The sequence below is a fragment of the Leuciscus leuciscus genome (assembly GCF_965113295.1).
Source record: "Leuciscus leuciscus genome assembly, chromosome: 13".
Taxonomy (NCBI): Eukaryota; Metazoa; Chordata; class Actinopteri; order Cypriniformes; family Leuciscidae; genus Leuciscus; species Leuciscus leuciscus.
The window spans coordinates 39,980,624-39,992,861 of NC_138737.1; the positions used below are offsets into that span (position 1 = coordinate 39,980,624).

At 38.8% G+C, this 12,238-nt stretch overlaps 1 protein-coding gene across 1 annotated transcript in view; it reads right to left on the reverse strand.

Moving 5' to 3' along the window:
- Window positions 1–6,716, reverse strand: part of LOC309513404 (uncharacterized protein) — a gene marked incomplete at its 3' end in the record, with an annotated part of 56,067 nt that extends 49,351 nt beyond the window's left edge. Inside the window, exon 1 of the mRNA XM_082189197.1 lies at window positions 6,669–6,716. The remainder of the gene's footprint in view (window positions 1–6,668) is intronic.
- Window positions 6,717–12,238: the final 5,522 nt, after the last annotated feature.

The window sequence follows — 12,238 nt, forward strand, 5'->3', positions numbered from 1 at the left end:
ATGGTCACTGTCTCAAAACAGCATGCACAGAGTCCAAATTAAACAATTCCCCATCGTCCAAATTAAACAATTCCCCATCGTAAGTACACATTGATGGCTTAAGACACGAAACGAGCGGTTTGTGTGAGAAAACGAACATTATTTATATAGTTTTTGTCCTCTTGTAAACACACACACCCAAATGATCAGAGGACGCGGGTGCTTCGGTCTGCGCAAGCGCCGGAAAAGGTCAGAGGGCGCGGGCGCTTCGATCTGCGCAAGCGCCGGAAATTATCTCTCGTGAATCCACACTGTCTATTACTATTATTATTATTATTAGGCTAGTAGTAGTAGTAGTATCATTGACTGCACCCTTATGAGTAGTACACATAGTTTCACATTGGTTTGACTAGCAGCTGCTTAGTATAGGCTACACATATCTTCTCTTCTTATAACATATCTTATAACTCTCTCATGTAAAACCATTCTTACCAAATATATGGTGCAGAAATACATTTTATTGCTCATTTCATGTAATGACAGCTTTACAAATACAAAGGACACATACAAAGACGTTGTTCACATACCTCCGTTGGATGAGAAAACACCATAGGCACAGCTGATGATGTCAGTACTATGCGATCCTCTCCTTGGTTTATAAAATCATCAGGGGAAAAATGATCGCTGCAGACCCTCCTCAACTTTAGTACGTTTATGGGTGTGTTGATATCCAGCCGAAGAGCGATCAACCATAACTTCAAGAGGGAAGGATTATAAATTGGGAATTCGTGAAAACTCACCACTCCCGGATGAGTTTGCGCGAGCATACGAAATTGTTTTCTTTTACGTCGGTTTAAACATCCTGGATAAGCGCAAATTAGAACCATTTCGATTAGCCGTCTTACCTACAATCTCTGTTCTGTGTAAACAATGAGTGACGTACACGCGCGAGAGATTATTTCCGGCGCTTGCGCAGATCGAAGCGCCTGCGCCCTCTGACCTTTTCCGTCGCTTTCCGGCGCTTGCGCAGACCGAAGCACCCGCGTCCTCTGATCATTTGGGTGTGTGTGTTTACAAGAGGACAAAAACTATATAAATACTGTTCGTTTTCTCACACAAACCGCTCGTTTCGTGTCTTAAGCCATCAATGTGTACTTACGACGGGGAATTGTTTAATTTGGACGATGGGGAATTGTTTAATTTGGACTTTGTGCATGCTGTTTTGAGACAGTGACCATAGACCTGCATTATATGACTGACAGACAAGAACGGTTTGACCTAAAAATATCAAAATTGAAACTACTCCGGAAAAAAAGACACCTACATCTTGGATGCCTTTGAGGTAAGCTAAAACATACCAAAAATTTATTTCAAAGTGAACTATCCCTTTAAAGAGGCGGAGCTACAGAAGATCTACAGACTTAATTACTAAGCTCAGGTTAGTTAATGTGTGTTCCTCTCAGTTAACATAATAGCCTGTGCTTTTGTTATTTATTTTAATTTTTTAATTTAGTGATTTTAACTTTGCCTTAAAAAAAGAGTTACAGTCCCTGGTCTAGGTAAGGGTGTAACACAAATGACAAAACAGTACTTCTTAATATTTATTTTATTTCATTTTTCTTGTTTGTTTTCATTGTGTGATTCTTTTTGTTTTTAACAACACAATAAAAAAAAAGTAAAAAAAAAAAAAAAGTTTGGAAGCATATCTTCAGGGGTGAGCTAATGCCAAAACAATAAACACACAAACATTAACTTCCCACTTAAGAACTACTTTCCATACGAATCAAACAAAACATACAATGACATCTTATCTATCCAATAAACAGGAGAACAGTGTGTGAAAGCCCCCATACAGTCACTCTTGGGAATGGCCAGTTTTTAACTTTTTGTGGACCAGATGATGATGTTGGACAGCAAACAAGTGAAAATACACCAGAGGTTACAGTGTCTGAGACTTCACGTGTAAAAAATAAATAAAATAATGTTCATATAATGTCATTATACTGCTGTTCATATATCTGACTGATTTGTTGTTGGATTAGTGTTATCAGGGGAAAGGGGATGTAGTGAAGTATAAGGTTATTTGGGAGTAGTACGTTTTTTATATAATAGAAATAACGAGAGGGTCAAAGATGTGCAGTTATTCACAACGGAGCCGCTCTTGAAATCTTTATTTCAATAATTTAACCACGTCTTGTTCAAACCTGATGAATATTTCTATTCAGCAATAAACATTCTCCAAGATCTTACATGTGATCTGCGAAATATTCATGTGACCTACAGGGTGTCACATGACCACTAGAGGGCATGCTTGTGCAACAGGCTAAGCTCTCAGAGTTAGCACCATTAGCATTAGCAGTTATACACAGTATTGATTTACACAATGTCGTAAATACCAGTGGGGAGCTCTGGATTTTCTTTAAAGTCCCTGTAAAGGCAAAAAAAAATAAAAATCTTAACACATTATAAATGTTAGAAATGTATTGCTAAAACATATTACAAAGACTGTGAACTGTGAAGTACTGAATTGTGGAGTTAGACCGGATTTTTTGGGCGGGGCTAAAACAGGGGCTCGATGACGCACTGCAGAGCCATAGAGAGAAAGAGTTGCATCACTCTTTGATGTCGCCGCTATGGCTGTCACGTGGTTCATGTAAGCCCCAATAGTTCCAAAACATACGCTGGCTATCATGTTCTTCTATGGGACAGACAGCAGCGATTGCATTATTGAACGGTAAATATAAAATAAAACACACACCCAAGTACTTTTTCAGCTGTTATTGCATTATTGCATTTTGTTAAAGGCACACTATGCAGCTTTCCGTTTTTGTCAAACAGCGACCCCTAGAGTTGCTGTGGAGTACTTGTATTTAACATTACTGTCGTAAATACCACTCGCGCAGAGCCATCTCTGCACTCACGGCCTGATCCCTTCTGCCCTCTATACCGGTACCTGTTCAGTAGGATGGAAGCTGTAATGAGCTTTTTTTTTTCAGTTTTTTTCCCGCGTTGTCACCATAGACTGTAAAGGCGGCCGCACACCGGACGCGCAGCTCAGCGCCGCGCCGCGCCACGTCTAGGACAACTGTCACCTGAAAATCCGATAACATCAGCAATTTTCTGATTTCTGTAAATAAATATAAAACTAAATGTATATTGCAGCACAGGGTGAAGTCCATATATACATTAACTACGATTTGAGACACATAAATGTAAATTTAATATAAAACTATGTAAATGGCGCTCTGTGGCGCGGCAGGATTTTGAACACGGTCCTGAGCCGCCGCGGACAGACGCCGAAAGGCGCCGCCGGTGTGTGTACTCTCATAGAGAATAGTGTGTTCGAATTTAAAAGACGTGGCGCTGCGCGGCGCGCCGCCGAGCTGCGCGTCCAGTGTGCGACCCCCTGAGGGTTGTCACTCATCATCTGACCTCACACACTAACCTCGCGACAACTGCCATCTACAGTACCTGTAGTAGGCTACTGCAGGTGGCAGTTATCGCGAGGCTACTGACAGACTCAGATTAGGAATGTTTTTTTTTTGTTTGTTTTTTTACTCTGCCCGGGCCCGGGGTAGCCTATTTTTTTTTTTTAATAACGCAGGTTAAAAACCGGGAGATTTACGGGAAAATACTAATACGGGAGGACGGCGGGAAAGAAGGGTAAAATACGGGACTTTCCCGGCCAAAACGGGATACTTGACAGGTATGCCTCGGACACCCCATGTATGCGGGTTATTTCAGTTTGATGCTCATTCTTATCCTACTTTTGTTTATCAAGTAAAGCTGTGGATGGTAGAACGGGTGACAGACAGTTACACGAGTTCGATTGGGGAATAAAGTGCAAGTTGTGAGATGCCAATCGCCTCCGTGAGTCTGTCTGGCCTCTGTAATAACTTCATCTGTGAGCTATCCCTATCTCTCCTCCTGACACAACGTGTTACAAAGCGTCGGACATCGAACAAGCACAGATAACCTCTGAAGATGTCTACTAGTCCATCAACAAGAACGATATTTATTCGAGTCTGACTAAATAACGTAAAGCAATTTGTTACATCGCGAGACCTGATATCACCCGATACTTCCTGACGCTGAGGCCGGCGGCCCGCTGGCTCAAAGTTGCAAGGGTGGTTTTTCGGCTCACAGGCGCTCGGGGGGTGCAAGACGACCACCATTCAACCCGAAAAAAGTCATAGAACTATTCCAATGACTCCGAAGCTGTTCGGTTAAGGTAAAAAAGTTACTTAGTTCACCTTTAATGTCAGTTTTGCATTTGGAGAGGCAACATTTCACTCGAATGTACATTTCCTGAAGAAAATGTGAGTGGTGCTTGCAGTGGCAAAACTCGCCACTCGGTTGCTAGAGTGTGGTACATGATTGCATACGAGCCAACAAACATGTCTGTACGATGTTCTGGTACAAATGAAGACCAGTATAAGCATCGCAAAGGGCCTCTGATACAATATAGACGGCTGAGTTTGAGTGGTGAATGCTGCGCATCGAGTTGTTCCAGAGGTAACATAAGTTTCTGAAATATCGACCTCTTTTGAATTGTCAGCATGTCATTTGTATATGCACAGCGTAATTATTTATATTTTATGTTGGTTTCAACCAATTTTCAAGCACTGCCTGCTAGCTAGTTAGCTAGCGCTAGCTCAGCCAACACGTCACATAATGAAAAGTTAGTATACCAAAAATTCAATTAAATTTAAATTGCTATAAAGGTGGTAGCGATTCATTACCGAACTAAGATGCTACCTTCACAGCTGGCGAAGTCGCGCTAGCTAACTAGCAAGCAGGCAATGCTAGAAAATTGGCTGAAACAACCAAGATAAAATATAAATAATTACGCTGTGCATATACAAATGAAGACCAGTATAAGCATCGCAAAGAGCCTCTGATACAATATAGACAGTTGACAATTCAAAAGAGGTCGATATTTCAGCAATTTACCTCTGGAACAACTCGACGCGCAGCAATGTAAGTGAATGGGGTCCAATGCCCAAATGACAGTGTTTGGAACTAATCCGATCTTCAAATCCCGGAAGTAGGCGGTTAAAAGCGCCGCCATTTTTTTACAACGGAGGTCTATGGGAGTGTCGCAACTCTTTGGGTGTTTCTCAATATGCGTTCTTCAGCGATCTTGCGTCCTTGTGTTCTCGTTTTACGTCATCATTAACCGTCGAAGTTCAGACCCAATTCTCAAGAACGCAAGTACAGAGGGCGCATGAAAGAACCCGGATGTGTTCTTGATACCGAGGATGCATCGAATGCAGACTTGAGCTAGTACTCGCCTGGTGTCCCAGAAGTCATTGCGGCCGGTTCCGAGTTCGTTCTTCCAAGGAAGCTTGGCAAGACCGGTCTCCACGAGAACACAAGTCCGTTCTCTGCGTTCTTGGAATTGAGAAACAGCCTTTCTCTCTATGGCTCTGGCACACTGGAGCCCCTGAGCTCCTGGACACGCCCCTACTTGATGACGCACTGGGGCCACTGAGGCTGCCCCCTCCCCTATCAGTTCGCCGCTCAATCGCGAGTTACAGTCAATTATTTACTACACAGCCTACAGTTTGCTAGCTAGCTATGCCTTCGTCACGGAAATGCGTATTACCTGGATGCGATCACTTAACAGATCGGTGTCCTTATTTAAATTTCCGAACAACGATCATATCAACAAGAGGTGGATTCATTTTGTGAAAAGCCACCTTGATGGAGAGCTGAGGATCACCACCAACACCCGCCTCTGTAGTGATCATTTTACACAGGATAGTTTTATAAACTTTCGTCGGAGACAACTGGAGTTCACTGATAATCCGCTGTTACTGGTGAATGGGGCCGAGCCGACTATCTCCCGCCTCGGCCTTCATCCTCCCGTCGTGCCGACAACTGGTGCAATCATCGGCAGTGTGTGCCCGCGAGTCAACTTTCCCGTGAGTGGGCGTGGTTTCAGCGGAGCCAGCGGACACGCCCCCAGCGTTTGAGAGCAGAGACCACTGCTCATTTTTTCAAGATTTTGATAGCTTATTTTATTTACTTGGCTGCTTTTTTATCATTCAAATTTGGCTGGATGGCTAATAACAAATTTTTTTCTGTGGTGTGACAAACTCAGAACACATACTTAATTTTGACTTTACAGGGACTTTAAGCCCCGATCTGTACGAGTTGGGGGCGTGTCATTGAGAAACATGGCGGAATCAATGGATGCAACGTCTGTAGTTGACGGTAAATTTTAATTGAGAGAAAAGTGTTTGTAAAATATATATCACAATACTTACAGGTATTTAGCAGTGACATTGTAAGGCTTTTTCATTTATAACAAAGTAAGCTTTCTGCACAAAATATGATATCATTGTAATATAACAATTATATAATAAGTATAATGATACAGTTTACATTGGCTTCATCATTTAATTTAAAACATAAAAAGAAAAACACACCTGATGCGCATTCTTTGTTCTTCATTTTCTATAAGCAGAGAAAACAAATCTTGCTGTATTTTCTTGTAATTCATTAAAAGAAGGTACACCGCCATCTTGCTCCGACGGAACTGACATGAACGCACCTCACGTCATAAACACGACTTCCCACCTCTTACTTACGAACTTCCCAGGAGGACTTGAACGCACCGTCATTGCAGAATGTTCAAACCGGTTCAAACTGAGCCAAGGCTACGGTGGCCAATTAGTGCACACCCAAAAACTCAAATCTAAACTCTCTGAAGCCCTAGACTCAATTAAACTTTAGGTTACTTACGTAAACCCAGTTCTCTGATAACATGAGTGAGGTATCTCACTATTGGAAACGCCTCTGGGCGTGACAGATCTGGAAGTACCAATTACACCACGTCTGTCAGTTGACAGACCAATCACGACCGTGATGCGGGAGTCCCCCTTCCCACATATATACCACTGCCAGTGGTCCCTACTTCATTCTCTTTTTTATATATATATATATATATATATATATATATATATATTTTTTTTTTTCAAGAACAAATGCTATTATTCGTACAGAGATTGTATTTTTTACATTTTCAAACCCTCCCCAACCAACCCAGAACAATCTGCCTTGCATGATGTTCATTAATAGTGATTACACAAAAGATGAAAATGACAATAATAGTAGTAATAGTAAAATAAAAAATCTTACTAGTAACATTTGGAATAAATACTAGTATCTAATAAATAGTTACTAGTATCTATTGAATAAGAACTAGTAGCTAATTTATAAGTACTAGTATCTAATTAATAGGTACTAGTATCTAATGAATAAGTACTAGTATCTAATGAATAAGTACTAGTATCTATTTAATCGGTACTAGTATCTATTTAATAGGTACTAGTATCTAATTACTTAGTACTAGTGTTTATTGAATACATACTAGTATCTAGTAATAGTTACTAGTATCTAAAAAATAAGTACTAGTACCTAATAAATAACTACTAGTATCTAGTAGTATATATGTACTAGTCACAATTGGAATACATACTAGTCAGAACTGAATAGTTGATATCTGAATGACAGATCCCCATAGAAGTCAACATTTGGCAATTTTTTTTATTTGTTACTAGTAACAAAAGAATAGTTACTAGTCACTATTGGAATAAGTACTAGTATATAATGAATAAGTACTAGTATCTATTTAATAGGTACTAGTATCTAATGAATAAGTACTAGTATCTAATAATAAGTACTAGTAACTAATGAATAAGTACTATGGCAAGCCGTTTTAACATTTAATCATTTAAACCGACTAGTCTCTATTTTCATGCTACTAGTGCTTATTCATTAGCTACTAGTGTTTATTCTTTAGGTACTAGTGCCTATTCTTTAGATACTAGTGCTTATTCTTTAGGTACTAGTACTTATTCAATAGATACTAGTACTTATTCATTAGATACTAGTACTTATTCATTAGCTACTAGTACTTATTCAATAGATACTAGTACTTATTCATTAGATACTAGTACTTATTCAATAGATACTAGTACTTATTCAATAGATACTAGTACTTATTCATTAGGTACTAGTACTTATTCATTAGCTACTAGTGCTTATTCTTTAGGTACTAGTGCCTATTTTTTAGATACTAGTGCTTATTCTTTAGGTACTAGTACTTATTCAATAGATACTAGTACTTATTCATTAGATACTAGTACGTATTCATTAGATACTAGTACCTATTAAATAGATACTAGTACTTATTCATTAGATACTAGTACTTATTCATTAGATACTAGTTCTTATTTATTAGATACTAGTACTTATTCATTAGTTACTAGTACTTATTATTAGATACTAGTACTTATTCATTAGATACTAGTACCTATTAAATAGATACTAGTACCTATTAAATAGATACTAGTACTTATTCATTAGATACTAGTACTTATTCCAATAGTGACTAGTAACTATTCTTTTGTTACTAGCAACAAATACATTTTTTTGCCATTGACTTCTATGGGGATCTGTCATTCAGATATCAGCTATTCAGTTCTGACTAGTATGTATTCCAATTGTGACTAGTACATATATATTAGATACTAGTAGTTATTTATTAGGTACTAGTACTTATTTTTTAGATACTAGTAACTATTACTAGATACTAGTATGTATTCAATAAACACTAGTACTAAGTCATTAGATACTAGTACCTATTAAATAGATACTAGTACCTATTAAATAGATACTAGTACTTATTCAAAAGATACTAGTACTTATTCAAAAGATACTAGTACTTATTCAAAAGATACTAGTACTTATTCAAAAGATACTAGTACTTATTCATTAGATACTAGTATATGGCAAGCCGTTTTAGCTTAAATTGTACTCAGCGTTACTCGTCGTAATTGCATTTTTACTAGTAACAATTATATATATATATATATATATATATATATATATATATATATATATATATATATATTAACATATCTTTATTGCGAGGATTAACCCCTTGAGATGAAACATCTCGTTTTCAAGGGGGTCCTCCAGTATTTCAAAGCAAAAAAAGAACCAAAACAGCAGAGCAAATATCACGATCAAAGACAGCATAACAAAACACAACAACACACACACACACCAGCTCACAAAGCTCAACCCCACCCCACCCAACACGAACCCCACAAGTCGCATGACAGAAAAACAACCACAAAACTAACATAGCTAGCATTGCACAAGGTCAAGGACTAAGAAGAACACAAACAAGAACATTGATGATGAAAATAACAAGATTAATAATAAATAAATAAATAAAAATAAGGACATAAAAAAAATAAAAAAAATAAAAATAGTAAACTCATGACCAATGAAGGCCAAGGTCAAACAAGCAAAACTAGAAACAAAGACAAATGTTCCGAAGATGTTCCCCGATAGCCCTTCTAAACGCTGTAAGTGAAGTTAAAGAACGGATAGAAAATGGAAGATTATTCCAATCATATGGAGCCTTAAAACAAAATGCATATTTCCCTACCTGTCTTTTAACTCTAGGAACAAAAAAAAAGATCTGATCATTGTGTCGCAGGCTATATATCGAATTATAAAGCACTAAGTGTTGCTTGAGATAAACTGGATAATTAAAGTAAAAACTTTTAAAAATAAACTGTAACCAGTTAGACTGTCTCCTAGCAGAAGGGGCAAACCATGACAACTGTCTGTACAACACACAGCGGTGTGTCCTAAAGGGACAGCGGAGAACAAAACGGCAAAGACTGTTATAGACCACATCAATAGAATGCAAACAAGAAGCAGTAGTGTTCTGATAAATAATATCGGCATAGTCCAAAATAGGCAGAAGCAGCAGTAAGACTATTCTTTTCCTGACCAAAAAATTAAAACAATTAACAGATTGATAAAGTATTTTAAGATGAAAGTTGAGTTTGTTTGTCATTGCTTGTACATGAGTTTAATGGCCGGTTCAGATTACACGTTTTTTTTTATCTTATGCGATAGTCACTGTGCCAGATTACACGATTTTGACTCCTAAAATCGTGTCGTGTCGTGGACAAGAACCATGTCAGACTACACGTTTCTTCCAGACCAGTCATCGCGTGTCGTCTTTGAAGACGCGCGTGAAGGCGAAACTAGTAGCGCGTGAAGGCGAAACTAGTAGCGCCTGACTTCCGGAAACGAACGTAAACAAACAATGGATGAAGCGGCGATTTTCCTATTGGCTGTCTTGTGTTCAGAAAAAGATAAAAAAGAAAGAAAACCCGACAATGGACACGTTCTTGGATTGCACGAAGAGGACAGACTGTCAATCCTTCAAAGAGAACTTGAGGTAAAATATGTTTCACACACACTCTCGCTCGCTCGCTCATTCACACACACTCTCGCTCGCTCATTCACACACACTCTCGCTCGCTCGCTCATTCACACACACTCACGCATTCTCACTCGTAACACACATACATAATCACACTCACACAAACAAGTTTCTCTATAGCGAAGTACAATTTAATGAATGATTAGTTAGCTTAATGCTAATTCCAGTCAGTTACTCACCGGGTTGCTGAAGTAACTTACTTCTGCTATTTTTCGCCAGCATTTTTCTTTTTTAATTCTGTCATGGTACTCTCTCGATGAAACATCATACAGGCAGGAGTACTGTTACCACAGCTCCACGAACCTTTCCTCCATTTCATAATTCCACTTAGCAACACCATCGTCTCTATTTCGTTTTGGCATTTTTGAAAGCTGTGTATGGAAATGCGTCTGTGCTCCTATTGGTCAATGTCACACGTGATAGAACCCGTCGTGGAGGACCGAAAAAAAAATTAAACATGCTAGTCTTTTTGTCGTGGTGTCGTGAAGCATCGCAGACGCAACGTAGGCTGTCGCCCGCTATGACACACTATACGAGATGAAACGATCGAATCTTGCGTCCCGACGCCCGTTGTCGTATACGAATTCCCACGACACTCTAAGTCAAACGGATCGTGGCAAAATCGGGCTAAAAACGTGTAATCTGAACCGGCCATTAAACGATAAATCAGTTTCCAGCCAAACACCAAGATATTTAATGGTCTCAGTTGACTCTAATGGAGAGGAATCGAGAAAACAAAGATTAAGGTTGTTTTCACCTATATCCAAGGCTTTTCTATGGAACAATAAAGAGTAGGACTTTGATTTATTAAGGAGAAGTTTATTAGCCAATAGCCACTGCTGTACTAAATTGAAGTCGTACTGTAAAGAGAGGTTTATCCCAGAGATGGTAGGTTTACTACAGTAAATGACTGTATCATCGGCATAAAGATGAATATTACAGTCTGTACAGCATAAGGGCATATCATGAACAAAGATAGAAAATAATAAAGGTCCCAGAGAAGAACCTTGAGGAATGCCTTTCACTATTCCTGTATAATCAGACTGACAACCCCTGTAGGACACACCCTGACGACGATGATGAAAATAACAATTAAACCAGAGTAAAGATGATCTCGAGAGGCCAATACCATGCAATATATCCAATAGAAGATAGTGATCTACTAAATCGAACGCTTTGGAGAGATCTAAGAAAATGGCACCGGTACACAAATTGTCATCAAAACTAGAAAATATATCATTAGAGAGTTTTAAAAGGGCAGTTGTAGTGGAGAAGTGTTTTCTGAAACCTGATTGACATTGAGTAAGTAAATTATTATCAGATAGATAGTCAGATAATTGATTAAAAATTATTTTCTCAAAGACTTTAACCACACTATTAATTATTGATATAGGCCTATAATTGTTCAGAATTTGCAAGTCTCCACCTTTGTGCAAGGGAATGACTTTAGTACATTTCCAAGCGAGGGGCACTTCACAAGTATCAAATGACATGTTGGAATGACATCAAATGACACGCCATATTGGATTCATTTATCCGAATCCAATATGGCGGAGTAGGAGTTCGGCTTCTCACAGCTCTCCCTGCTCAATGTGCTAAAACAGCTAAAGCAGCAAAAACAGCAAATCTGGAACTTTTGTGAGTACTTTTTTGAATTTTTGAATTTGGATCCGACTATGCCTCCGAAGAAGGCACCCCAACTTAAAGAAGTGCATTCACATGTTGCAGACGCCGACTCGGGCGCGTGTGAGTTGACAACTGCGTCTTTGGAATCTATCCTTCATAAGTATTTTGCTGAAGCTGATAAACAATTTAAAGATCGCTTTGATCGCTTGGAAAATCAGCTTGTTTCCATTAAAACAACACTGGAGGAACACTCGAAAGAGTTGGACTCCCAACGTAAGCTTACTACTTCTCTTCGAGCTCAAGTGAAACGTG